The 27,479-nt window shown below is 46.0% G+C and overlaps 1 protein-coding gene across 24 annotated transcripts in view; it reads left to right on the forward strand.

The window, feature by feature from the left end:
• The window catches only part of LOC130072068 (regulating synaptic membrane exocytosis protein 1-like), a 99,917-nt gene that overhangs the window by 30,235 nt on the left and 42,203 nt on the right, over positions 1 to 27,479 (forward strand). The gene's annotated exons all lie outside the window — the stretch shown is intronic.

A 27,479-nucleotide genomic window follows, 5' to 3' on the forward strand; every position in this document is an offset into this window, starting at 1 on the left:
ACCCAAAAGTCATTTTAGAAATAGCATGGGTGGTGTCATTGAGGCAAGATGGAGACTATGATAATGGGTAAAATGGGGATGTACTACATAATGTGGTAGAGAATTAATTTCTATTGGCAAGACTCTGGTAAGATGTGTGTGTGTGTGTGGTTCAGGTATTCCCTACGTTATAGGTTTATCCCCACAACGATGGCAATATCCAAAATCCTTGTCCTTGTGGGGAAATGTTTTGGTCCCCATGATAAAAACAGCTTATAAATCAGTGATGATTTTTGAAAATGTAAAAATGCAGAAAGTTTTACGTGATGGGTAGGTTAATGGGATAGAACATACAGTTTGTACAGTATAAAAACCATTATGTCTATGGAATGTCCCCATAAAACTTGAAAGCACAACGGTGCAAGGATGGGTGTATTATTGCAGTGCATGGTAAAAGGTCCCTGTCGACTTGACTGCATATTTTTGTGAGTTGGTGAGGAAATGTGTGTGTGTGTGTGTGTGTGTCTGTGTGTGTGTGTGTGTGTGTGTGTGTGTGTGTGTGTGTGTGTGTGTGTGTGTGTGTGTGTGTGTGTGTGTGTGTGTGTATTTCTGTATTTAACATTATGATTAAAATCATTTTTTTATTATTTAAAGTTTGGGGCCATTAAGATTTTTTTTAAAGAAACTACCGGTAATACTTTTATTCAGCCAGGACACATTAAATTGATCAAAAGTAAAGACATTTATAATGCTACAAAATATTCAAAAGCACCAAATCAGCATATTAGAATTATTTCTGATGCTGAAAATTTAGCTTTTCCATCACAGGAAAAAATTGCATTTTAAAACGTATGAAAATAGAAAACAGCTATTTTAAATAGTAATAATTCACAATGTTATAGTTTTTTTTGATCAAATAAATGCAGCCTTTGTGAGCTTGGTGACGTCTTTCAAAAACATTAAAAATCTTATGGATCAAAAACGCTAGTGTATATTATTTATTTAATTATATATTGTTTTTGTCATATAGGCCTACATATTTTATAGGTTTTATAGGTATGGAGTAAATGTCATGTGAAAGCTTTGAGGCTAAAATTGGCTCACAATTACCAAATGCAGAAGCTTCCTTTAAATATGGACATGTGTAACCTATGTATACAATTATAGTTTGTCAATCACCCACACAATACACATTTTATGCAGTTTGTTACATTTCACAAGCAAACTAGCACCCTTTATTTGTGATCTCATGGCCTGAGAATGTGTTAAAAGAATGTCCTGCTTGGCTTGCTACACTAAAATGCCCATGCACTGTGCCTTCTCCCATAGAGCTGCATTTGTTAATCAGAACAGTGCCATACACTTCAGTGCTGCAAAAAGATCCCTGTAAATTCAATCCAGAGCTCATTATCCCAATGATTATCAGGCCTCTTGGTAATATCTGTATTTTCTTCTTTAGCCGAGCATTTCTTTCTGAGTGCTGCTGTTTTTGAAGTCAGATTCTTTTCCCTTGGCGGTACACTCGCCTCTCTGTCTCTTGTTCTCTCATTCTTTCTTTCTTTTCCAAGGATCCATTTTAGACTATGGTCAGCCAAGCTGGGCTTTGGTGCTGTTTTTTTTTAACACTAGAACTTCAGTGATACTGGAAAACACTAGCAATGTGTCATTCCACTGCCCACCACCTCAAAGCGACACAATGAAATGATTAGTATTGATCTTTCTCCTCTTCCTTTGCATCTGGTTTGTGGATGCTTCATTGACAGGGACATTTGACCAAAGTCTTTCAGTGAGAACCACTGCTGTTTTAGTGTATCACTGAGATACTATTATAGTCTTTATTAATATTTTGAATAAGCTTTTTTAACATTTTGTTTTCATTATCATTTTAAAGTTTTAGTCATTTTGTTGTGTAGTTTTGTAAATTTTTGCACAGTGTAAAAAACTATGTTTTTATGTTACTTTTACTCATCAAAATAAGTTAAAGCAATTTTCAACTTTTTTTATATAAGATTATGTAAGTTATTTATTTAAAAAAATGTGATTCATTTTTTACAGTGTAGTTTACTATATATATATATATATATATATATATATATATACAGTGTATATACAGTATATATATATACACACACACACACACAATTCAGAATCCGCTAAGTGGTAATTAAATAACAAATCATGTAAAAATATATCATCTTTTATTGGAAAATGAAACAACATTTTATCAAATTTGATAATTGCCTTAATCTTTTAAACAACTGAGAAGATAGGATTCAAACTATATTTTGTAAATATCACTGGTCAGCAATTGAGAGTCAAATAGGACGACTACAGGGACTCATTTCAATTATTTAACAATTCATCTTTTGCCAAAATTATTTACATTAAAAAAATCCGTCAAGAATAGAAAATTGTTGAAAATATTCTAATAAGGAATATCAGACTCAGAATGAGTGTGCATAGAAATGATCCGTCGAAACCAACACGTTGAACGATGTTCACTAACCCTGTAAAGGTTTTCAATTGGATTGGCATTTATTCTCTTTAACATGCAGTGTGAAGTATTTCACTCAGTTTCTTTAACATTCCGAAACAATTTCTGTGAATAAAGAGCAAATTTATACTCACGTGCGTTAAGCGTTAGCCTACTTGCGTTATCATCTCTGAAGACAGCATGTTGAAGCCGCTCAGGCCGCCATGTTCACCCTCTTCTTGGATGTAGTGATGTAAGCGATGTAGTCAAAACATCCGGCATTGTGGGTTTTCCAGAAAATGTGTGCACTCACTGGACCTCTTCTTCTCGTAAATACTACCGGGTATTGTGCGCGTTATTTTTGACAGACATCGATGTTGTGATATTAAAATGATGTGGATTTGAAAACAGATGGAATTGTAAGGTAATAATTATTTATTTCTTAGCCGGCAAATCAGTGAAGTGATTGATGCCTATGAGTGTGTTATGTCAATGTTTTTAGTTCTAATATTCCAACCGACAGCTAGCCCAAGTTTTTGACGGACGTGATAACGTGTGTAAGGGGTGAACTATGTTTGATTTTTCAAATGCTTTTTGAGTAGTTTATTAAACTTTTTTTTACGGATTGAAGTTTATTTTGTTGCTTAAATAAATTACATGTTACTCAGAGACTGTCAAAAATGTTACATTCAGCTGTCGCAAATTCGTTGACTTTTGAAAATCAAGTAATTTTTTTTTACCAGGAAAGGTGTGAGGTTTTGATGCACAACCAAAAAAAGTTGTGTCTCTTATACCAAATATTATTTATTTAAACCCATGAAAATGCAGATCCTTTTGTAAATAATAGTGGAAAATCACTTTTTAAAACTGTCGTTCCATTATGTATGTGTGTGTGTGTGTGTGTGCATTTCGATAATTTGAGTTATTTTAGTACATCTGCTAAACTAAATTAAAATGAGGAATGTTGTGTTGGCAAGCTAAAATAAAAAAAGTTAAAATTTTTATATTTTTACTTCAGTTAATGTTTACTTTATTTCAAGTAAAGATTTTTTGAGTGTTTGTAGTTAACTACAATAACCCTGGTGAGAACGACTGTCTTTTTAAACTGCCTTTTGTCAGGCCTCCAGCAGGACTTTATGTAGTGAAAATACGAGACAGATCCAGCTAGTGGGGATTTGAGTTTGAGGTCTACAGGGACGAGTAATGTGACAATGAAATGCACATACGCACAAATGGCTGTCGGTACCATGGGAGGCGTTGTATTCATAGACCTCATCAATCTGCTTAATTCAGAGAAGGTCCGATGTTTGAAGAGGAAGTAGAGCTAAACTTATCACTGCATCGATCCGCAGATGGCTTGTCAAGCACGAGATGTATGTCTCGGTGACGAAAGAGTGAAAGTTGGTTTTGTAACATCAGCAGGGAGATGAAATAGATTATTTACACTATTGATCCCGTATTTAACAATCAGAATAGTCTTTGTACGAGGGACGGGTGAAGAAGTGTTTTGCGAGACGGGTGGTGGGTGAGCGTCTCCAGGCGCTGATGTACTGGCTCATTAGATGGAATGAACAGTAATGTCTTTTGTGGCAGTCTTTCATCCTTATCCGGGATTTATAACATGCTGAATTATGGGTCTAGCTCTGCCTGTTGCCGCCCCAATTCATCAAGCTGTCGGAGGTGGAAGCGTGAACTGCGTTCTCCCTTTTCCTCCACTCACAGAACTCAAGCATTCCCATTTATTCATCCTGTTTGCGTGGACCTGACACCGACGGATGACCCTGCCTGTCCGCATCTCGCCGAGTGATGGAAATGAAATGATATTAAGGAGAAAGAGGCGGAGTCTGGTGATGAATGGCAGGCCTTCAGTTGCTAGTCAAACACAGCCAGCCGGAGTGAGATGACGGCTCGGTGGAAAATTAAGATGCTCAGCAGTTGTTTAGCATTTACATGATGTAAAGGAAATTCAGACCTGGTTAAGGTAAATCTTCTCAGTTGGTTCCCAACACAGTACCAAAATTGTTTATCATACAGATAAAAACAATGCTGTTAAAATCATTTATTTTTACATTTAATTTGATCTCTATTGACGACCTTTGATTTTAATAACAAAAGACATTCAGGATTTTGGGGGTGTTAACGTTTTTTTTTTTTTTTAAGTGTTTTATACGCACTAAGGCTGCATTTATTTGATCACAAATATAGGCGTAATATTGTGAAATATTATTATACTTATTAAAATAGTTCCCTTTCGAGGGAACTCGCGATGCGTCATCGACGCTTTGGGAACGCCCCCAGCGTGAATGCGTCTGAGCATCAATGTCAACTAGTCCAATGGAAAGAATGAGCGTCACGGGCGGGTGACGTCATGACCAGGAAGGCATAAGAGCACATCCGGTGAAACGCGGCATTAGCTTCTGTGTCTCAGCAAGCGATCTGTGTTACTCTGTCTCTGTCTATTTATTGTTGTCTGTTCGATATTATTGGGAAGAGTTATGGCGAAACAACTTTACAAACTCTGTGCTTCTCCCTGCCCGCGTTATTTAACGGGTGGGGACACACACGAGCTTTGTGTAGTTTGTTTGGGAGTGGAGCATGCGGTATCAGCCTCCGAGGGGGCTGATTGCAACATTGTGAGAAGCTTTCGCTTCGCATGCTCCACTCCCGCCTGTCACTTTTCGAGGAAAGTGGCCAGGCTCGCGATCCTCAGGGTGCAGGACACGCGTCTGCCGAGGCAGCGCGGAGAATGCATTCCTGTGGATCGCGAATAGGATCTCTTTACGGGGTTGGAGACGGGTCCGCGGATCTTATCTCCTCCCTTTCCACGAGGGATCCAGTGCTCTCTCGCCGGTCTCGGAAGCCCGCGCTGCGGTCTCTTCCGCCCGGGGAGAGAAATCAATGCTTCAGTGCTCTACCTCCGAGGAGGTAGATGTGCTGGACATTGAAAGTGACACAATCATGGGGGAAGTGGATTTGCCATCTCTTCCCCAGCGGATGAGAATTATATATAGCCTATATATATATATATATATATGATAGTTTATATATTATATATAAAATAAAGTGTATATATATAAAGAATGTGTATATATAAAAAAAATATATATATAATAATAAGCTGGTGGAGGTGTTTACTAAGGCTGTAGATAAATTAAATATTTAATGGCCAGCAGAAATAAGGGGGCACTCGTCCTTAAAATAAATTGAACGAGTTTCCTTCCCTCTATTTTTCCACCTCCATCACGGGGCCTTCCATTTTTCCCGATCTGCACAGCGAGCTGTCTAGATCATGGAAAAAGCCTTACTCATTTTTTAGCCCCACATTCATGTATATTCAGATATTTGGGGGTTAAGAGAGTATGGCTATGGGGCAATACCCCGGGTAGAACAGACACTTGCGAGCTATGTCTCCCGGTTCAGTATCGTCCCTGAAGGCGTCGGCTTCTCTCACTAAACCATTAAAGAAAACTATTTTTTAATCTAGTGGGAAAAGCATATATGGCAGTGGGTCTAGCATGAGCCTGCTTGCATACTATAGCAGTGCTGCAAGCATATCAGGCTGACCTGCTGTGGTATTTGGACAGAAGTGAGGGAGTTGGCCCGATGGGGTTTGAGAACTCCGTCGGGCCTCAGATTTATCTCTCAGGGATGGGAGCCAAAAAAATGTGGTCACTGAGAGACACCTCTGGCTCAATTTGATGGGAATCATGGAGAAAGATACAAGATAATCTCTCCCTCGCTATGTCCAACCCACTGGGGCTGCTGGGCGTGAGCAGCTCCAGCCGGCTAGTTTCTCATACACAACACAGCAGCCAAAGCCTTCAAAGCAGAAGCCGGATCCGAGGACCGTTCTTCATGCTGAGAAGGCTGCGGCTCAAAAGAAAGGGTCTGGCGCCACGGCGTCAGACCGGTGAGGGCAGCCCCAACCGGGGTGGAATGGTGTACACCTCATTATACGGTGCCCTTTCCATCTCTGTGCCCTCAGGGGACCGTTCTGCCAACCCCGCCACCCTTGGTGCTTCGGGGCGCAGCGTTCTCCAGCGAGCTTCTGGCGCAGCGTCAACTCGACATTGCGTCGGACTCACGCCCTCTGAGGGGGGTTCGAAAACAGTCAGTTCGGGTGGTTCCTGCCAGTATGTTTCAGGTCCCCGAACTGGCTGTCTTTATTACACCAGAGGCCAGCCTCGAGGGGCTGGTTCCCTTGGTAGATTTTCTGGCAGCGCGGAAGCTACTGCCAAATATATCTCTATGGGTAATGGTAATCTCTCTGGTAATGGAGCAAGGGGTAAAGGCCCTGTTAGCAAAGAAAGCTATAGAGCAGGTGTACTCACCCGACATTGCGTCGGGTCTTTACAGTCGTTATCTCATTGTTCCAAAAAAGGATGGAGAGCTGCGTCACATACTAGATCTTCGTCTGTTGGAGTGTTTGATGCTGGAACTCAAGTCCAAGATGCTGACACTCAAACAGATTGTGACTCAAATCAGATCCGAGGACTGGTTTGTCACGATAGATCTAAAAGACGTATACTTCCATATCTCCATCCTCCCTCAGCACAGGAGGTTCCTGAGGTTTTCTTTGGGGCAAAGAACACCAGTATCAGGCACTTCCTTTCGGTCTAGCTCTATCACCCCGCACATTCACGAAGTGTGTAGACGCAGCTCTAGCCCCGCCAGGCTGCAGTGTATACGCATTCTGAATTGCAAAGATGACTGCCTGATTCTAGCGGAATCAGAACAGTTAGCGGTTCGGCACCGAGGTGTCGTTCTCGCTCATATGCGATGTTGGGGTTGAGGCTCAATGCCAAGAAGAGTATGCTTTCTCCAGTACAGAGAACCACTTTCCTTGGTGTGGTATGGGATTCAGTGACGATGCGGGCCACTCTGGCCCGTTCGTGTAGCTGCTATCCTAACAGCCACAAAAGAGCTGAGGCTAGGCCAGTCACGCACTGTAAAACAGTTCGAGAGACTGTTGGGTCTTGTGGCAGTAGCGTCCAACGGGATACCTTTTGGCCTGCTGTACATGAGACCTTTGCAGTGGTGGCGCAGGACCAGAGGGTTCTCCCCGAGGGGAAACCCACTTCGTATGATCAAGATCACGCGGCCGTGCCTTCGTGCCTTGGTTATATGGAGGAAACACTGGTTCTTAACCCAGGGTTCGGTGGTGGGAGCTCTTTGCCATCGAGTTGCTTTCTCGACAGATGCTTCCCTCACCGGCTGGGGAGCGGTATTGGAAGGCCGCTCAGCTCAGGGCTTGGGAGGAGTCATCATCTCGCTTGGCACATGAATTGCCTAGAGATGATGCGTTGAGACATCTCCTCCCAGACCTGAGGGGCCATCATGTGTTGTTCTGAAACAGTGACTGTTAGGCCTCAGGGCAGCAGCGTTCAATGTGATACCCTTTGACCTGCTGTACGTGAGACCTTTACAGTGGTGGCTCAGGACCAGAGGGTTCTCCCTGAGGGGAAACCCTCTCCGTACGATCAAGATCACGCGGCAGTATCCCCGCGCCTTGGTTATATGGAGGAAACTCTGGTTCTTGACCCACAGACAACACGTTGGTGGCCTATTATTTTGGTCCCTCAGGAAATTACGCTGTCTGAGGGCAGTGTATATTCCAGGGGGGCCAGAATATTGGAGCAGACACCCTGTCGAGGCAGGGGCTGAGGCCAGGGGACTCCACCCCGAGGCGGTGGAGCAAATATGGGAGTTTTATGGCCAGGCAGAAGTGGATTTGTTCTCGTCTCAGCATACGACGCACTGTCCACTCTGGTTATCCCTCACCTCAACCAGTCCCCTCGGGGCTTCTTCGTGGCACTTTGAGGCTGAGGCCTGCAACTTGCACTAGGGTGCTGGCTTGGGACCTTGCAATAGTTCTAGAAGGCCTATCTGGGGCTCCCTTCGAGCCCTTAGATTTGGTCTCAGAGAAGTTCCTTTCTTTTAAGACTATTTTCTGCTAGCTATTTCATCCCTATTAGAGTCAGACCTTCAGGCCCTTTCGGTCCCCACCTGCCTTGAGTGCACCGGGGATGGCCAAGGCATTCTTACCCGAAACATGGATATGTTCCAAAGGTGCCTACCATTATTCCGAGGCCTATTGTGCTGCAGGTTTCTGTCCTCCTTTTACATCTGCGGACCAGGAAAGGCTGAACCTCTTGTGTCCAGTGCGAGCACTGGATACTTATGTTCATCGGACATCTTCAATGAGGAAGTCCGACCAGTTATTTATTTGCTTTGGATCACCTAAGAAGGGTCTTCCTGCTTCTAAACAGACGGTTAGTAAGTGGATAGTTGAGGCTATTTCACTTGCATACGAGTACTCTGACCAGCCGTGTCCTTTGGTGGTCAGAGCTCACTCTACGAGGGGTATGGCGGCCTCTAAAGCCTTATTATTTGGAGTTTCTATTCAAGACGTATGTGATGCGGCAGGCTGGTCCTCACCGCTCACGTTCGTCAGGTTTTACAGTTTGGACCTGGATGCTGCCCAAGGTTCTCAGGTGCTTAGTGCTTAGTTCCAACAGACTAACACTCAGGTACTTGGAATTCTGGCGTTTTGGGTATTCTCGTTCCCAAAGCGTCGATGACGCATCGCGAGTTCCCTCGAAAGGGAACGTCTCAGGTTACGACTGTAACCATAGTTCCCTGAGAAAGGGAACGAGACGATGCGTCACCCTGCCATACTTCCTGCATCCCTGTGATCGGCTTGCTTCGACTTTTTGAAGCTAATGCCGCGTTTCACCGGATGTGCTCTTATGCCTTCCTGGTCATGACGTCACCCGCCCGTGACGCTCATTCTTTCCATTGGACTAGTTGACATTGATGCTCAGACGCATTCACGCTGGGGGCGTTCCCAAAGCGTCGATGACGCATCGTCTCGTTCCCTTTCTCAGGGAACTATGGTTACAGTCGTAACCTGAGACGATTTATTCCTGATGCAAAGTAGAATTTTTCTTCAGTGTAATCTTTCAGAAATCATCCTATGCTGATTTGGTGCTCAAAAAACATTTCCTATTATTATAAGTGTTGAAAACAGTTGTGCTGCTTAATATTTTTGTGGAAACAGAGAATTGTTTTCAGGAAAGTATATCAACGCCTCGGTTACGACTGTAACCTCAGTTCCCTGAAGAGGGAATGAGACGTTGCGTCGAGATGACGATGTGGGAATGCTCTGGGTGATTGCGTCGTGAAGCACTTGTGAAATCAGTCCAATAGCGTATAGGCAGGTGACGTCATGGCAGGAAGCTATAAAGCGCACCCAGACCAAACTTTGTCAATTTCTGATAGGTCGAATCCCAGGCATGCCGGAAGTATGGCAGGGTGACGCAACGTCTCGTTCCCTCTTCAGGGAACCGAGGTTACAGTCGTAAATGAGGCATTCCCTTTCAAGGGAACTCGCGTTGCGTCGAGATGAGGGAACGCTGTGGGAACGTCTATACCAACACGACCATAGTGACCAGTGTCTGTCTTGTGTGAAATCAGGCAAGCACAACAAAGATAGAATCACCTGGGACCCAGGAGTGAAGCCCAAAACTAGGTTGTAAACCCGACGAGTGTGTGCGGAAAGGAACAGCCTGCCGCATCACACACCTCTTGTAGGGATACCCTTAATACAAGGCTACAAAGCCGCCATACTCCTCCTGCTCCAATGCATCACGGAGGAAACCGGTTTGTTTCCTGTGCAGGGAGCTCTAGAGTGATCATGGCCTCAACAACCTAAGTTGAGATATCGGAGTCTATGAGTTGGGCCCCCCAGAGGCCAAACCCACACTTCCATAACTCTGTTCTCCAGAACTCTCTGAAGTAGAACAATCAGGGAAACCATGTACAGACGCTGTACAGCCATGTCTGCAACTCCATATGAGCTCCACCACCTCGGGGTGGAGTCTTCCTTCCCTGGGCCTCAGCCCCTGCCTCGACAGGATGTCTGCTCCCTGAATCTGGTGCCCAGGGATGTAGAGCCTGAGCCATCATCACCAGGTGATTAAGTGCTAAGTAGGGGTGGAACGGTACATGTATTCGTATTGAACCGAAACAGTACGGGCGTCACGGTTCGGTGCACGAATTTGCACGGAGAATACACGGTACAAATAAAAAAAAAAAACTCTTAAATAGCGATCAATCTCGCTCTATTCTCTATTCGTGCGAGAGAGAGAGAGAGGCGCGGGCGCAAATCGCGCGATCGAACAGTGTGTGTGTGTGTGTGTGTGTGTGTGAGAGGCACGGGCGATGAACAGTGGAAACATAAAAACATACTCCGTCATTTTTTTCATACAGGACATCATTAAAACTGCAAATTGTTTACTTATATTTGTGTACACTCGCAATAAAACACCACAACATTGTGCTTTTGTCACACTCTAAACTCTTGTCAAACTGTAACCTACAACTGTTAACAAAAGTTTTTAATGGTAGTATTATTTTATACGGAAATCAATTATTTATAATTCAGATGAGAATAAAGTTAGGGTTAATTAAAATGAAGGAAAACAAATATATTGATCTGAAATAGCTAATTAATTTTAAATTCATTCAGGTACAATTACCAAACATATCTTAAGGTCTTTTCGTCTTTTTAATAATTTAATTTATAAACGAATTATATAAAACTACTGTCAGTGCACTACAAATAAACTGGTTCTATGCCTTTATTAATAAAACTTATTAAAAAAATACAAGGCTTAAGACATTTATAAAAATGCCTTCTGCATTTTTGTTTTGCTTTTCACTCCATTGTACCGAAATCATACCGAACCGTGACGTCTGAACCGAGGTATGAACCGAACCGTGACTTCTGTGTACCGTTCCACCCCTAGTGCTAAGTGAGATGGTGACCCGTCCACGAGGCACCGAGCGAACATCCATGATCGCTCCCCAGCCCGTGAGGGAAGCATCCATCGTAAGCGTTAAGTAACGACAATGAGCTCCCAGCACAGGACCCTGGGACAAGAACCAAGGCTTCTTCCACATAACTAGGGCACGTAAGCATCGCCACATGACCCTGATCATGCAAAAGGGGTTGCCCCTCGGAGAAAACCCTTTGGTCCTGAGCCACCACTGCTAGGGTCTCATGTACTCATGTCTCATGAAACTGTTTCACAGTGAGTGACTGGCATAGCTTTATTCTTTTCACAGCTGACAGGATATACTCTATGCGTGCAGGTGAGAGGTATGCCTGCATCGACATTGAGTCCCAAACCACGCCTAGAAAAAGGGGTCCTCTGTAGTGGAGAAAGCACACTCTTTTTGGCGTTTAGCTGTAACCCCAACTCTTTCATGTGGGCGAGAACAACATCTCAATGCCAAACCGCCAACTGATGCGACTGAGCCAGAATCAACCAATGGTCGATGTAGTTCATGATGCGAATACCCTACAGGCGCAGAGGCACCAGAGCTGCATCTACGCAGACATCAACTCAGATGAGTATTTAACATTTAATTTCATCACAATTAAATGCAGCCAGAAATCAATCAGATAGAGAACTCAGATGGAGAACTTGGTCTGGATGAAAGGTTGAATATATTATTTTCAAACATACTACTTTCAAAGCCAGACAAATATTTCATTTAATTTCTCAAAATTAAATTCATATTATAATCTCAAACACAAAAAGAACCATAAATAATAGTCTGAAAACACATCATTAGTTTGCACACAATCATAAGAGAAAGAGAGAAAGGGAAATTCCTGTCTGCTCAGTTCCCTGCACATACAGTATATATATTGCGGACCCATTATCTACACATTATATACCTTATTGCAGAGATGCAGACCCGTAATCTATGCGCTGCCTCAGCAAATGTGAGATCCGAGCCACTAGACTCGTATGCAGCCCCGTAATCTACGTGCTGCCTCGGCACACGCGACATCCTAGATAGAGTCACAATAGGCTTGTTTGAGATGCGCCTTGCCTCGCCTGAAATGTATGCGAGAGTAGGCGGCTGCAGTGAGGGGAGGAGTGAAAAAAGTTCAGGCAAGACGGACAGATCTCTCTTCTCGCAGTGGATCAGACACCTGTGAGATCAAAAACTGATATTGCGGGATTCACGGGATTCATGCCCGTGCACGGTGTTGCTAATAAACTGGATGTAATTTAAGTTCTGTTGCTTTTATATGAAAATAAATATAATGAACAAGACACCCAAAGTACTTGTTATTTAATTACATTCCAAATACGTGTTTATTAATAATTTTTTCTTTAATACAGACATGTTTATATATATATTGTTTTAATAAAAATTACATCACATAACCCATATCGCACTGTCAGGGAGTTTATTTACACATACTATATGTATACACATAAAACATGATATCAGAGTTTTAAAATCAAACATTTTAAAAGAGAATAATAAATCATGGTTGTTTAAACCAATGAGCATTAAGCTGTGTTGTCAGCAAGTCATTTCCCATCATGCTTTTGATCAGCGTAGTCGGTGGAGAGCAACTGCGCGCGACTGCAGAATCCGACACGTGCGCCTTGCGGTCGTGAGAGTTTTTTGACATACGTCAGTATGACATCAGAGTAGGCGGACCGCACTCGGACACATTTCTAACCGGCATCTCGCGGTGATCACTGGTGATCGGTTCTGCGCAGATTTTGCTCATCTCAAACAAGCCTAGAATCTTTATTGCAGACCCGTAATCTACAGACTTTTATGCAGCCCCGTAATCCACGCGCTGCCTCTGCACACTCGAGATCCAAGATCGAGTCACAGAATCTTTATTGCAGACCCATAATCTACGCGCTGCCTCGGCAAATGCAAGATCCCGACCAAATCATCTTTATTGACTTTCTTCCCTCGAGAAGAAAGCCAACAGGTGCAGAGCTAAAACTCTCGATAGTGCATATGTTACATGTCGGGAATTTATGAATGAACACTGTCAGCCCCCTTTTACTAGAGCTGCCCGTGCATGCTCCACTCCCAAACAAACAACACATAAATCGCGTGTATCCCCACTCGTAATGAAGCGAAGGCAGGGAGGAACACACGATTCAAAATGCTGTTTGCTCACAATACTTTTCTGTCTAGATATATAATATGCTTGTGGACTAACAACAATAAATAGACAGAGACTGTTTCACACAGAGCGCTTGCTGAAGACACAGAAGCTGACAATGTTTGATCTGGGTGCGCTTTATACAGTAGCTTCCTGCCATGACATCACCCGCCTATACGCCATTGGACTGATTTCACAAGTGCTTCACGACGCAATCACGCAGAGCGTTCCCACAGCGTCATCTCGACGCAACGCAAGTTCGCTTGAAAGGGAACAGTAATAATAGCATAAATTAAAAGTCATTTTTTGTAACAATGTAAAAGTTTTTAATGTTACCTTTGATCATTTTAAAGCATTCTTGCTGAATACAAATATTTATCTAAAAAAAATATTTAAAAGAAAACATACTGGCCCCAAACTTTTGTACGGTAGTGTACAGTTTCTCCTACCTTTTATTAAAAGTGTATTTATTTTGCTATCCTATCCCAACTATGCATTACATTATATAGTTGCTTGCATTTTATTATACTTTTAGCTCAGGTTTTACCTTGACTCTATTTACATTTACATTTATGCATTTGGCAGACGCTTTTATCCAAAGCGACTTACATTGCATTTCAAGGTACACATTTACATTCTTATCAGTTCTTGCTTTCCCTGGGAATCGAATGACTCCAACAGAGCAGACCTGTAAAACACCTTTTTGTTTGAACCCACCAGATGTGAACCACAGCTGTTGAGTGTGCTCAGTGATTTAGACAGAGAAACCATACAAACAAGTGTTGCATCGGATTTTCGATGGAGAGGAATGTATCAGCAGAGCTTTTGCGAAACTGGAGTTCAATAGTTTGTTTTAATTATATGTGAGGGGTGCTGCATGGAGAAGAGCCACTGGAGATATTCATGATATTTTGATGATCAATCGAGTAGTCAATTTCAGCATATACACGTTTGGTAATCTCCTTTTAACAAGAGGTTCTGGATCCGTTCACAACAAACATCTTTTGCATGCACACTCAAGTACTGTTCATGCAAATGTAAACACGTATACTTTCACAAGAACTGAGACTGAGACACATTTTTCTTGCATCTCAAAAGTATGGACAGGGTTTGGTTTTATACAAACAAAAATATACCATCTTTTGCACACACATATAAAGCACACATACGCAGATGGGAGAAGTTAATTTTTTGTGGGCAATCCACTAAAGAAAATGAAGAATGTCTCTCTGACATTTTTGTAATGTGTTGATATTTGTTCATTTATTTCTCTTTTATCTAAAATAAATAAATAATACCAGTATAAAATATAATATTTTAGTAATGTGATATTTAATATATTTATATGTTACAGCATATAAAAAGTCAATAAGTAAAAAATTCTTGGTGCTCCCTATAGCTGTTCCATGGTTACAAATAGACAGAATTTGCTTCACCGGATATTTAAAATCCACTGTCCCACTCAAACAGCAACACAGAGCCTTAACACCTTGGAAAAAGACGTGTTTCTCTGCTGTTTTCACACTGATCCTTGGAGAATGAAAAGGGAGGTGGTGAAAGAGAGGATGCTGTAGCAGGTTTTCCTATTTAAACTGAATTTTGCACCTATCCTGTAATCCTAATCCTTACACCTATCCTGTAGCCTAATTGTACTTTTCTTTTCTTTTTTTTTATTATAGGTGATTAATCTCAAATTGATTTGAACAGGATATTTGTAGAGTTTTAATTTCTTTTGGGTCTGATGAGATTTGTTCATGTGATGGTTGTCGTGAGATTTGGGTGAAGCTGTAGGCCTATTTATTGTTTGATCTGAAGTTGAAATCAGCTGAGAGAAAGAGAGATTAGGCTTGTTTAAGATGCGCCTTACCTCGCCTGAAATGTAGTTGAGAGTTGGCGGCTGCAGTGAGGGGACGAGTGAAAAATGTGCAGGCAAGACTGACAGATCTTTCTTCTCGCAGTGGATCCTTCACCTGCGAGAAGCGAGATCAAAGGCGGATATCGCTGGATTCCCAGGATCAACGCTCGTGCACGTGTTGCTAATACGGTAAACTGGATGTAATTTAAGTTCTGTTGCTTTTATATGAAAATAAATATAATGAACAAGACACAAAGTTATTTATTTCCATTCCAAATACGTGTTTATCAATCATTTTTTCTTTAATACAGACATATGTTTATATATTTTTAATAAAATGACATCACACTGTCATCATATAGACATCACACTGTCAGAAAGTTTGGGAATATTCGCTCATAATTTATACACATAAAAACATGATATCAGAGTTTTAAAATCAAACATTTTAAAAGAGAACAATACATCACGGTTGTTTAAACCAATGAGCATTAAGCTATCGTCAGCAAGTCGTTTCCCATCATGTGTTTGATCAGCGCAGTCGGTGGAGAGCAACTGCAGAATCTGACATGTCCGCCTTGCGATTGCGAGAGTTTTTTTTACATAAGTCAGCATGACATCAGAGCAAGGCGGACCGCACTCGGACACATTTCTAACCGGCATGCATCTCGCGCTGATCACCGGTGATCGGTTCTGTGCAGATTTTGCTCATCTCAAACAAGCCTTTTCTAGACAGAGAGCCTCACAGGTACCAGGGCCTTTACTGATCATTAGCAGATGTTAATTAGCTTGATAATTAGCCCATCACCTGCAGGAGTTTGAGTATCCTGCAAGGGTGAGACTGACCCTCTGGCCTCGGTCTCTATCTTTCTCTCACAGACCCCTGGGGTTGTTGTTTGTAATAATATAGAGCATAGCCAGCCAAGATTTTTGCTATATAAGAATTAGGCTATTATTGGTTAAATCGAACCAATTGTGACACTTAGGCATGCACAATGTTATTCTAGTTTTTGTTTGAATTGAAATCACTAATGGTCTGTCTGACTTATTATGCCAAGTATCAGTGGAAACTATCTGTAGAAAAAATGGATACGGTACTGTTCATTTTCTGCCAGCTATTATCCGTTAAGTTTATAGACAATTCCTTTAACCCTAAAACACAAAACAATGCAATGTGTATCAAAATGGGTATAAAACACCTGTGAAAAATCAATTAAAGGGATACTCCACCAGTTTTTCTTATTAAACTATGTTATTCCCTTAACTAAGACGAGTTGATACATACCTCTCTCGTCTCAGTGCGTGCACTATATCGCTCTGTATTGCCGCAAAACTATGTTAGCACTTAGCTTAGCCCATGCATTAAATATGGGCCTAACAGAGAAGCGACCAAACACTTCCACGTTTTCCCTATGTAAACACAGTTACTCGAGTAGTGTAACTTGACCTGGGCTGGTGACACAAAATAAACCGTTGCGCTTTTCTAAGCGTTTAAAATTGATGACTATATTGTATGGCGGAATACCATAACAAGTGCTTTTGAGCAGTTCGACTTGGCGCAATAATATCTTCACTAGTGAAAAGTCCTCTTACCGGCTCCCGCTTCCTCTCCCCCTCCCTCTGACATTTCCGTCAATACAACCAACGTGACATGCGCCGGTAGTAGTAGTTCGAGCGGAGTTGACGAAGTAACAGGTTGTTGGAAGCTAGTTAGCATTCTAAACAGCACAGGCTCTCAATTTCGGTCGGCATCTGTTCGCAACAGTCACACTTGCACCACCAATTGCTGTTTGCCCGTGGTCTTTCGCCAGCTCCGGTCTGTTCTGGATCATATCTTTCTTTCCTCTCACGGTCCATAAGAGCTAATTCCTCCTCCGTGTACTCGGGTTCAAACAGATATGGCTCTGGGTCTTCTACAAAGAAGTCATAATCATCTACAAAGTCCGCCATTGCAAATGATCTGCAGTTTGCTAATAGCACAGGTAGTAAAAGCCACGTTGGTTGTATTGACGAAAATGTCAGAGGGAGGGGGAGAGGAAGCGGGAGCCGGTAAGAGGACTTTTCACTAGTGAAGATATTATTGCGCCAAGTCGAACTGCTCAAAAGCACTTGTTATGGTATTCCGCCATACAATATAGTCATCAATTTTAAACGCTTAGAAAAGCGCAACGGTTTATTTTGTGTCACCAGCCCAGGTCAAGTTACACTACTCGAGTAACTGTGTTTACATAGGGAAAACGTGGAAGTGTTTGGTCGCTTCTCTGCTTGGCCCATATTTAATGCATGGGCTAAGCTAAGTGCTAACATAGTTTTGCGGCAATACAGAGCGATATAGTGCACGCACTGAGACGAGAGAGGTATGTATCAACTCGTCTTAGTTAAGGGAATAACAGTTTAATAAGAAAAACTGGTGGAGTATCCCTTTAACAAACAAAACACAGTATTGTACCCTATTTTAAAGGATTTTTCTTAGAGTCTAACAGATTCCACAACAACCATAAAAATCAGGATGTTGATGTTCCCTTTCAGTTCGGTCACGTTTGACATAGCGTACCGTATTGACGTACCGTACTGATTGGGATCGCTTTGAGAGACCAATCTAATTCGAGTGTAATTAATCGAGCCAATGCACATTGGCATGCAATAATTGCATCAGCTGCTCTGCCTCGCAGCGCGAGCATATAATGAGCAGCAGATGCGTTGCATCTTTGCTTTGCGCTTCGGAGCCGAGCGGTTGTACTGTTCCTGCTCTGCAATCTTATCTGGAAGTGTTTCTTCAAAAAGAAGAAAACGAGTCTGCTTCTTCGGGAGAACGTCTCTTCAAAGCTGGTGTTGGATTAAACAGCGAAAGACAGCGCTGGCCGCTATCTCACAGAGAGCAAAACAGCTGTTCCCTTTCGAGAGGTTCCTCCTATTGCGTAATAGCTTTACGCTATGGGAAAACTCCTTTTCTCGAGAAATATTGAAGTCTTTATGTAAAACGCATTGCAGCTGCACAGCATACAGCAATGAGCGAGGCAGCTCGGTCATTGGCTGTGCTGCGGCAACTTGCACGAACCAATGACGGGGCGACTCTGAACCCGCTTCCAATGAGCGTGCTTCGCGCCCACGCGCGTCAGAGCCCGCCAAGATGGGCGTGGCCAAGGGCTATATATTGGGCGCCCCGTCGTCTGAGTTCTTTAGATTTAATCTCCTTCAGCAAAGAACCTTCTCTTCGCTGGATCCTCCGGATTTGTTGGAGTCTTTTCGCCGCCGCCGTCGACAAGCCTACAGCAGGACTGCTTCGAGGACGCCGGCGCCTTCAGCCGCCTTCGATCGCCCTTCTGCTAAGCCATCCGGCGCGCACCATCTATATCCTTTTACAAAGCTATCAGTGTTCGCCCCCGCGACACTTTTTCTAAAAGAGTCAAATTTCCAAGGCGTTGTTTCAAATGCCTTCCTGCGCCTCGTGTCGAGGCCCTCTTCAGGACGGGGATCGTCACATCATCTGCACCCGCTGCTTGGGACCGGACCACGCAGAGGCTGCCCTTACTCGAGGCGGATGTCCCGAGTGTGACGCCCTGGGCCTCACCGAGCTGCGCGCTCGCTTCGCCGTTTTCACCGCGAAAGAGCCCACTTCTTCCGTGCTGCCATCTCCTCTAGTCGAGCCGCGAAAGAAAAAACGCCGCTCACAGAGGCCGCCGGAGCACGCGGTTTGCAGTGATGTCACGCCGGGCCAATCCCCGCGTGCTTCACCACCACCCGAAGACTCCCCGCCGCCAGTCCAGTTCACACAGGCGGACCAGCACCCCTCCAGCGGAGCGATGGGGCTCGTCTCGTTTGGCGCGTCAGGGGATGACGATGATAAGGATGACAGTTTTTCCTGTGATGCTGCATCCGACGACTGGCCGGGTTCGTCGTTCGACCCCGCGCCATCGACATTAGCGGGCACGAGCGCGGGCTCCAGCATGGACTCTGAGATCGTCCGCATTCTCTCTAAGGCCGTGGAAGACCTCGGGCTCGATTGGTCTTCCCCGGAAGAACCCGCCCGCAGCCGACTGGACGAGTGGTTCCTGCAGGGGCGCCGACAGGCCCCTCGACAAAGACCCTCCCCCTTCTTCCCGGAAGTTCACGACGAACTCACGAAGTCGTGGAAAGCCCCGCACTCCGCTCGCCTGAAGCCTTCTTTTTCTTTGTCGCTCTCCTCTGTGGACGGCGCGAAAGAAAGAGGCTATGAGGGGACTCCGCCCCTCGAGGAAGCTGTGGCCAATCATCTGTGTCCACCCTCCAACGCTGGATGGAAAGCTAAAGCTTCTCATCCCTCGAAGCCTTGCCGATCTACTTCAGCTCTCGCCGGTCGCGCATACGCCGCCGCCGGCCAAGCTGCATCAGCGCTTCACTCTATGGCTGTCCTCCAGGTTTTTCAAGCCAAACTTCTCCGCAGTATGGACGAGTCTGGACCCGATCCTGAGGCATTTAAGGACCTACGCAGCGCCACTGACATAGCGCTGCGAGCTACAAAAGCCACCGCCCAATCCATCGGCCGTGCTATGGCTAACCTGACTGTCCTTGAGCGCCATCTGTGGCTGACGCTAACAGAGATGAAGGATGCAGATAAGGCGTCATTTCTCGACGCGCCTATCTCCCAAAGCGGCCTGTTTGGACCAGCGGTGAAGGAGTTCGCCGAGCGCTTCACCGAAGCCCGTAAGGACTCACAGGCTATGCGTCACTTCCTGCCCAAGCGATCTAGCTCATCGCAGAGCCGCCAACGGCCGCCTCAGCAGCAGCGAGCTAAGACGGCGCCCCCCGTTTCTCAGCCCAAACCTGAAACGGATTTTCGACGCCGCTCGCGCTCCGCCAACAGGAAACAGCCGCCCGAGCGACGGGGACCTCGGCCCAGGATTGTGCTGAACCCAGAGCCTCGTAAGTCCTCCTAGCTACAGGGAGGAAAAGGGAGAGCGCGTGTCTCGCAAGAGCCGGACCGTTCTCTCCAAAACGTTTAAAGCATTACCCAGTCCCCTCACAGGCGGCTGGAAATGTCTATACAGCAGCCAATGTGCCAGCCACACAGCTCGCCCACCTGCAAACAAACGCCGTTTTTACGGCGACACACAGAAATCACATAAAGAGCTATTTTCTGCCTGTGTCATTAAAGGGTCACGTGTCCACACCAAAGTGCGCATTCCCACATATCAAAACTGTAAACTCAGTGCCAAATGTTTTCCCAGCTCAGGCTGGACGCCTCATAAATGTAGATTGTGTGCCAACTGTTACGTATGCACCACTACACACAAGCACTGTTCCCACAGTTATAAACACATCCCCAGTAAAAGCGGGAAGTTGTATAAGAGTAGCGCGTGTGCCCGCTGTTATGCACGCACCCCATCTCACAAACACTGTTTATATGGCCAAAAACCTCCCGCCACGAGCGGGAAGTTTTATGAAAGTGGCGCGCGTGCCTACCACAGTCTATGCACCCCCACCCATAAGCACTATACACACAGTGTTAAACATTTCCCCATCTCACTCTGTGAGCATTACAGCGAGCGTGCCTGTAATCTCACACGCACCCCTGCACTCGTCATTCAACAAAGCTGCTCAGCCCGCGCCCGCGCCGCTGACAGCTGTGAGCTCGGTATTTACACAGAACGATTCGCTGGCGGGGGCCATACGTCACTGCGACACGCCCCCGGCCAGCATTCAGCCCATATCTGTGCGAGCGAAAGCTTGGGAAAATATCCCCGACATGCCGAAATGGGTTTTGAACATAATAAAACACGGTTACTCGCTCCAATTCGCTCGCAGACCGCCCCGCTTCACAGCAGTGGTAGAGACGAAAGTGAGAAAAGATGTTTCACATGTTCTACGCACCGAGATGCTCAAACTGATAGAGAAAGGCGCTATAGAAACAGTGCCCCCCTCTATGAGCGAGGCAGGTTTTTACAGCCGCTATTTTCTCGTCCCGAAAAAGGATGGCGGTCTCCGCCCCATCCTAGATCTCAGACATCTGAACAAAGCTTTAATGATTCGCTCGTTCAGAATGTTAACAACCAAGCATATCCTCGCGCAAGTTCGCCCGGGGGATTGGTTTCTGTCAGTGGATCTGAAAGACGCTTACTTTCACATTCCAATAGCGCCTCATCACAGGCCATTTCTGAGATTCGCTTTCGAGGGACAGTCATACCAGTACACAGTACTACCATTCGGCCTGTCACTGGCACCCCGTACATTTACGAAATGTATGGATGCAGCACTTTCCCCCCTGAGACAGCGGGGAGTGCGAATACTAAATTATCTCGACGATTGGCTAATACTAGCACAATCAGAGAGCCAGTTAGTGACACACAGGTCTTGGATTATCAGTCATCTAGAGTGCCTAGGTCTAAAAATCAATTTTGCAAAGAGCATGCCATCCCCCAGCCAGAATATTTCTTTTCTGGGAATAGCGCTAGACTCGGTGCAGATGACAGCACGCCTCTCATCAGAGCGCGCGCTCACTATTCGGCGCCTTGCAACATCGTTCAGAGCGGGTGCGCGCGCCCCCGTCAAGCGATTTCAGAGGATGCTCGGTCTCATGGCCTCAGCATCAGCTGTACTCCAGCTAGGATTGTTGCACATGCGTCCTCTCCAACGCTGGCTCAAGAGCCGTGTCCCCACTCACGCATGGCGCTCGGGCCACTTTTTAATCAGAGCAAATCACGGCTGCATAAAAGCCCTGACACCCTGGAAAGCTGTCGACTGGTATCAGTCCGGCGTGAGTTTGCGCGTGAACACAAGGAGACAAATTATCACGACAGATGTCTCCAAAATAGGTTGGGGGGCCCTTTACGAGGGCAGGCCTGTCTCCGGCTTGTGGTCAAACCCGGAGAAGCGCCTACATATAAACTGTCTGGAATTGAAAGCGGTCGCTTTGGCTCTCAGAGCCCTGCTCCCGTACCTGAAGGACGAGCACGTCCTAGTCCGAACGGACAACATGACGGTAGTCTCGCATATAAATCGTCAGGGTGGACTCAGATCGAGCTCCCTGCACTCGATGGCCAGGGAGCTCCTACTATGGTCCCAGCGCAACCTGCGCTCGCTGAGAGCGGCGCATGTGCCAGGTGTTCTGAACCAGGGAGCGGACATGCTGTCCAGAGACAAAGTTCTCCCAGGAGAATGGTCTCTCCACCCCCTGACGATTCAGTGGTTATGGCAAACCTTTGGCAGAGCAGAGGTCGACCTCTTTGCCTCCAAGGAAAATGCGCACTGCCCTCTCTTCTTTTCAAAGAGCACAGACGCGCTCGCCCAAGTCTGGCCGAGCCGACCGCTGTATGCCTTCCCTCCGGTCGCGATGCTACCTCAGGTCATCAGTCGGATCAGGGAGGAAAAATGTGCAGTGCTCCTGGTAGCCCCACTCTGGAAGAACCAGACGTGGTTTCCAGAACTGATGCAGATGACGCAATCTGCCCCATGGCCGATTCCACTGAGGCTAGATCTCCTCAGGCAGGCCAACGGGATGATCCTCCATCCCCGCCCCGATCTGTGGGCCCTCCATGCGTGGCCCCTCAACGGATTCACGGGAACCTCCCCAGTGGAGTGTTGAGAACCATCACTGAGGCGCGAGCGCCCTCTACGAGGCGCTTATATGCCCAGAAATGGAAGGTGTTCAGTGACTGGTGTAAATCCAGGAACCTGAATCCTGAGACATGCGAAGTGCCGAGTGTGCTCGTTTTCTTACAAGAGCTGTTGGAGGCAGGCGGCACCCCCTCCACGCTCAAAGTATATGTGGCTGCCATAGCGGCATCACATGAACCGGTCGAAGGACGCACACTAGGGAAAAACTGCCTAGTTGTTCGTTTCCTGAGGGGCGCCAGGAGGATGAATCCCCCACGCCCCCCCTCGGTGCCGATTTGGGACCTGGCCACGGTCCTGGACGCACTTAAGCGTGCCCCGTTCGAACCCCTCCGAACTGTGCACCTTAAACAGCTCTCGCTCAAAACTGCTCTCTTGCTGGCTCTCGCCTCGGTCAAGAGAGTGGGCGACCTGCACGCGCTGTCATCAAGCGCTAACTGCCTGGAGTTTGGACCTAACGACAGCAGGGTTGTCCTCAGGCCAAAACACGGGTATATTCCTAAGGTGCTCTCTACTCCTTTCAGAGCACAGGTGATATCTTTGGCCGCACTATCGTCCCCAGCAGACGAAAGTGACGCTAATTTACTCTGCCCGGTCAGGGCACTCAGAGTATATTTGGAACGCTCTGCCCTGTTCAGACAGACAGAGCAGTTGTTCGTATGCTTTGGCGGCCGCACTAAAGGTCTGGCTGTGTCAAAGCAAAGAATATCGCGCTGGATAGTTGATGCTATAGCGCTGGCTTATGAAGCCAAGGGCCTTCAGTGCCCCTTGGGCATCAGAGCTCACTCTACGAGAGGCATGGCCTCCTCGTGGGCGTGGTCGAGTGGGATACCCATTCAAGATATTTGTGCGGCTGCAGGCTGGGCCTCACCGTCCACATTTATCAGGTTTTATAACCTACAGGTCCCCTCATTGCATTCTAACATACTGTCGGTCTAGCTATCATAGGCTGGGGTGTGTACATGCTGAGCATTGTCTCCTCCCTCATAGAATCACATCTTTGAAACTGATGTGGAGGATTTTTCATACATGACAGTACATGAAAATGTGCTTGTGTGTGTCTCTGGACGCCCATCGGGCCGTTCCACGTTGTCCTTTATAAAACCCGCCTTCGGCTGGCTCGTTGGATAATTACTTCGCTCAAAGGCTCAGGCTCCGGCCTCCGGCTTAATAGAAGTGAAGTCAGCACGCACGGCGTTTTACATGGCGTTCCCATAGCGTAAAGCTATTACGCAATAGGAGGAACCTCTCGAAAGGGAACGACTCGGTTACTAACGTAACCTCGGTTCCCTGAGAGGAGGGAACGAGTATTGCGTAATCTGCCGTGCTTGTGCTTGGTCAGTTTGCTTCAGTCGATTGAACCTAAAGAACTCAGACGACGGGGCGCCCAATATATAGCCCTTGGCCACGCCCATCTTGGCGGGCTCTGACGCGCGTGGGCGCGAAGCACGCTCATTGGAAGCGGGTTCAGAGTCGCCCCGTCATTGGTTCGTGCAAGTTGCCGCAGCACAGCCAATGACCGAGCTGCCTCGCTCATTGCTGTATGCTGTGCAGCTGCAATGCGTTTTACATAAAGACTTCAATATTTCTCGAGAAAAGGAGTTTTCCCATAGCGTAAAGCTATTACGCAATACTCGTTCCCTCCTCTCAGGGAACCGAGGTTACGTTAGTAACCGAGTCGTTTTCACAGCTTGAACGTTGCGTCTTCAATGATAATTTGAGTGCTCACATCAGGCTTGCACTATCGTCCTGTTTGTGTAGTCGCGACCATGACCGTGTACGCTCGGCACCAGAGAGAGCAGTTTCCTGAAAGAGCATACACGTGTGTTTCTGGATGTGGTCGTTTCCTATCCTCATTTGACGGCCACGATCACTGTTTCACATGCCTGGGCTTAAAGCATGCGGAGACGGCAACCCAGCGCATGTCGTTCGGCGCTCTTGATGCGCGGTCTAGACTCAAGTGCCTCAAACGAGGTGCAGTCCCCTCATCTATACCCCGATCTAGTTCCTCTTCTGCTGCACCAGAAAAGGGCTATTTCACCGAATAGACAGGGTGACCTGAGGATTACAGTGAGGGCTTCCCCACCCGGTAACCAATCCCTGTGGGCCCCTCACTCCTCTATCGTATCGCAAACATGCTGAGACTGTGTTCGTGGGTGGTTCATGTTCTCTCATGAGAGTATGACCACGTCGACACGTTGTTCGTCTTGCCTTTCTCATAAGGGCTTGAACGTTCAGTGTGCCGTCGAGTTTGATTGCCACTTTCACTGTCTCACATGATGTGAACGTGGCATGCCTGGCAGGTTCTGGATGGGATTGCTGGTCCTTCTCATGAGGGACCTAGTATTTCATTCGGGGCTTCAGGGGAGGATCAGATGTCGATCGCTGCATCGGAGAGAGGGCTGTTACGCTCTGGAAATGAAGATGAGGCTGAGCTTCTCACTATAATGGTGTGTGTGCTCATGCTGAATTGGATTCCGACTTGACAGCCAGGGGTGTAGTACCAAATTTTGGGCCCTGGGTACAAACCATCTTGCTGGGCCCCCCGCGACGGACTTTTGACTTGAGCGCGGCAACTTCTAAGGGCCCCCCCCCCCTGCCTCGGGCCCTGGGTACTCAGTACCCCTTTCCCCCCCGCTACCACGCCCCTGTTGACAGCCATGCTTTCCCGGGCTACTCTGGTGGCGCAGTGCGACGTGTAATCACGATGTGTGTGAAAAACTTTGGCTGTATGGAAGCATATTGGCGCCAATATGGCAAGCCAAACATGCCTAAATCTGTAGAAAAAGTTTTTCCTCTCTCACTACCCTCAATGATGGGGCGGCTGTGTTACTGCAGACCGCCTCTTCCCTGCATGTAATGGCCACCTTGCAAATACAGTGGAAGGCCAAAACACTCATAATGCACGAGGGTAGTTCTGAGTCTGGGTTGAGCTGCGCATAGTGACTAACCATGATTAAAGTCACAGTGCTGGCCCTCGGCCAGACGATGTCCACCCTGGTGGTCCAGGAGCGCCCCCTGCTAAACCTTGCAGAGGTGCGAGACATCGCCAAAGTTCGCTTTCTCGATGCTCCCATCTCACGAGGTGGCCTTTTTCGGCGACACACTTGAAGACTGTGCCCAGCAGTTCTCCACAGTTCAGAATCAGGCTGAGGTAACAAAGAGCTTTCCCCGATGTGGTACCTGAGTCACTCGGGGGCTACCCCTCAGTCTGACAGGGTGCCCCTCAGTCTATTCGTCGCCAAGGATGTCAGTCCCCTGCGAAAAAAGAAGAAAAAAAACCTCTGCCACAGCCAGCTCTACTGTGACGTTGAGCCTTCGCAGAAAGATAGAGCCACCTGTCTCAGCACCCCTGAGACGGGTGACCCAGAGTCAGCTGCTCTTTCCCGGAGGAGGGCCGGGCGAAGAAACCTTTGTTGAATCCATTCTGTTCTGCCACTGGCGTCTCAACCAGCAGTACCCAAATTCTCAGTAAGAGCAGCTTCTCTATCTCTGGGTCCCAAGAGACCCCCCCCCTGCCGACCTGTGGAGACAGGTAAGTGTTGCACCGCACACTCAGACCCTACTTCGGGCCGCCCCCGGACCTTCCGAGTCGGGTCCCTGTCTTCCACCTCGCTGCCCCACCCAGGGTACGTCTGTGGTGCCTCTGGTCCCCGTGGCTCAGTTTCTGGAAACCTGGAAAGCGCTTCCCAGTTTGTCCAGCTGGCTCCTCCGATAGGGCTGTAAAAAATATCGATACAGCTAACTATCGCGAGTATTTTTTCCACGATAGTGTATCGATATTCCAACCTCTAGTATCGATACTCAACTTGTTTTAAACAGATTTAAAATTACGTTAGCATTTCATCAAATCCAAGTGTGTCAAAGGACCTCCTCAGTTCCAGTAGATCGCTGACTCGCTGTCTATGTTGCCTGTCATACATTCACACGGGCAATGTCTCAGAAGTAAGCGAGAGCGAGCATGGAGGAAAATACACTGGATAATAATGCCAACAAGCTTCCGTCTACCTCAGCTCGTGCAAAGAAGATAACGGAGTCGGTGGCGCAAGGCGCATTTCATTTGTAAGGATTTGCGACCGTGTTGTGTGGTTGAAAACTCCGGCTTAAGGCATACCATATGCCTTATATGTACACTGGATTTGCACGCTGTGATCGCGACTCGCAGATGAGTTATCAAAATATCAAATATCAAAAATAAATAAATAATTCCAGCATAGTAGAGCATAGTCAAGTCACCTTTATTTGTATTGCGCTCTTTGCAAAACAGATCGTTTAAAAGCAGCTTTACAGTGATAACAGGAAAACAATGCAATAACGTTTGTTAAAGCTTTTACTGCAGCTCTAGAAAAAAATATTGTCATTGTCCATATTAAGTTCGTTCAGTACTTGATTCATTTAGGTTGTAAAAATCATTAGTTATTAATTTAGTTTATTTATACAGCAGCTCTGGAGAAAACAATGATGTCATCGATCAGTTCAGTTCTCATACAATGGTGTCAATGCAGGCAGATCAATGATATTGTTGAATATTAAGCATACAGACTATTTCAGTTTTATGAATGTTTACTTAATGCACTTATGTTTTT

Source organism: Rhinichthys klamathensis, unplaced genomic scaffold (genome assembly GCF_029890125.1).
Source record: "Rhinichthys klamathensis goyatoka isolate OS25496 unplaced genomic scaffold, OSU_Roscu_1.1 h1tg000474l_1, whole genome shotgun sequence".
Taxonomy (NCBI): domain Eukaryota; kingdom Metazoa; phylum Chordata; class Actinopteri; order Cypriniformes; family Leuciscidae; genus Rhinichthys; species Rhinichthys klamathensis.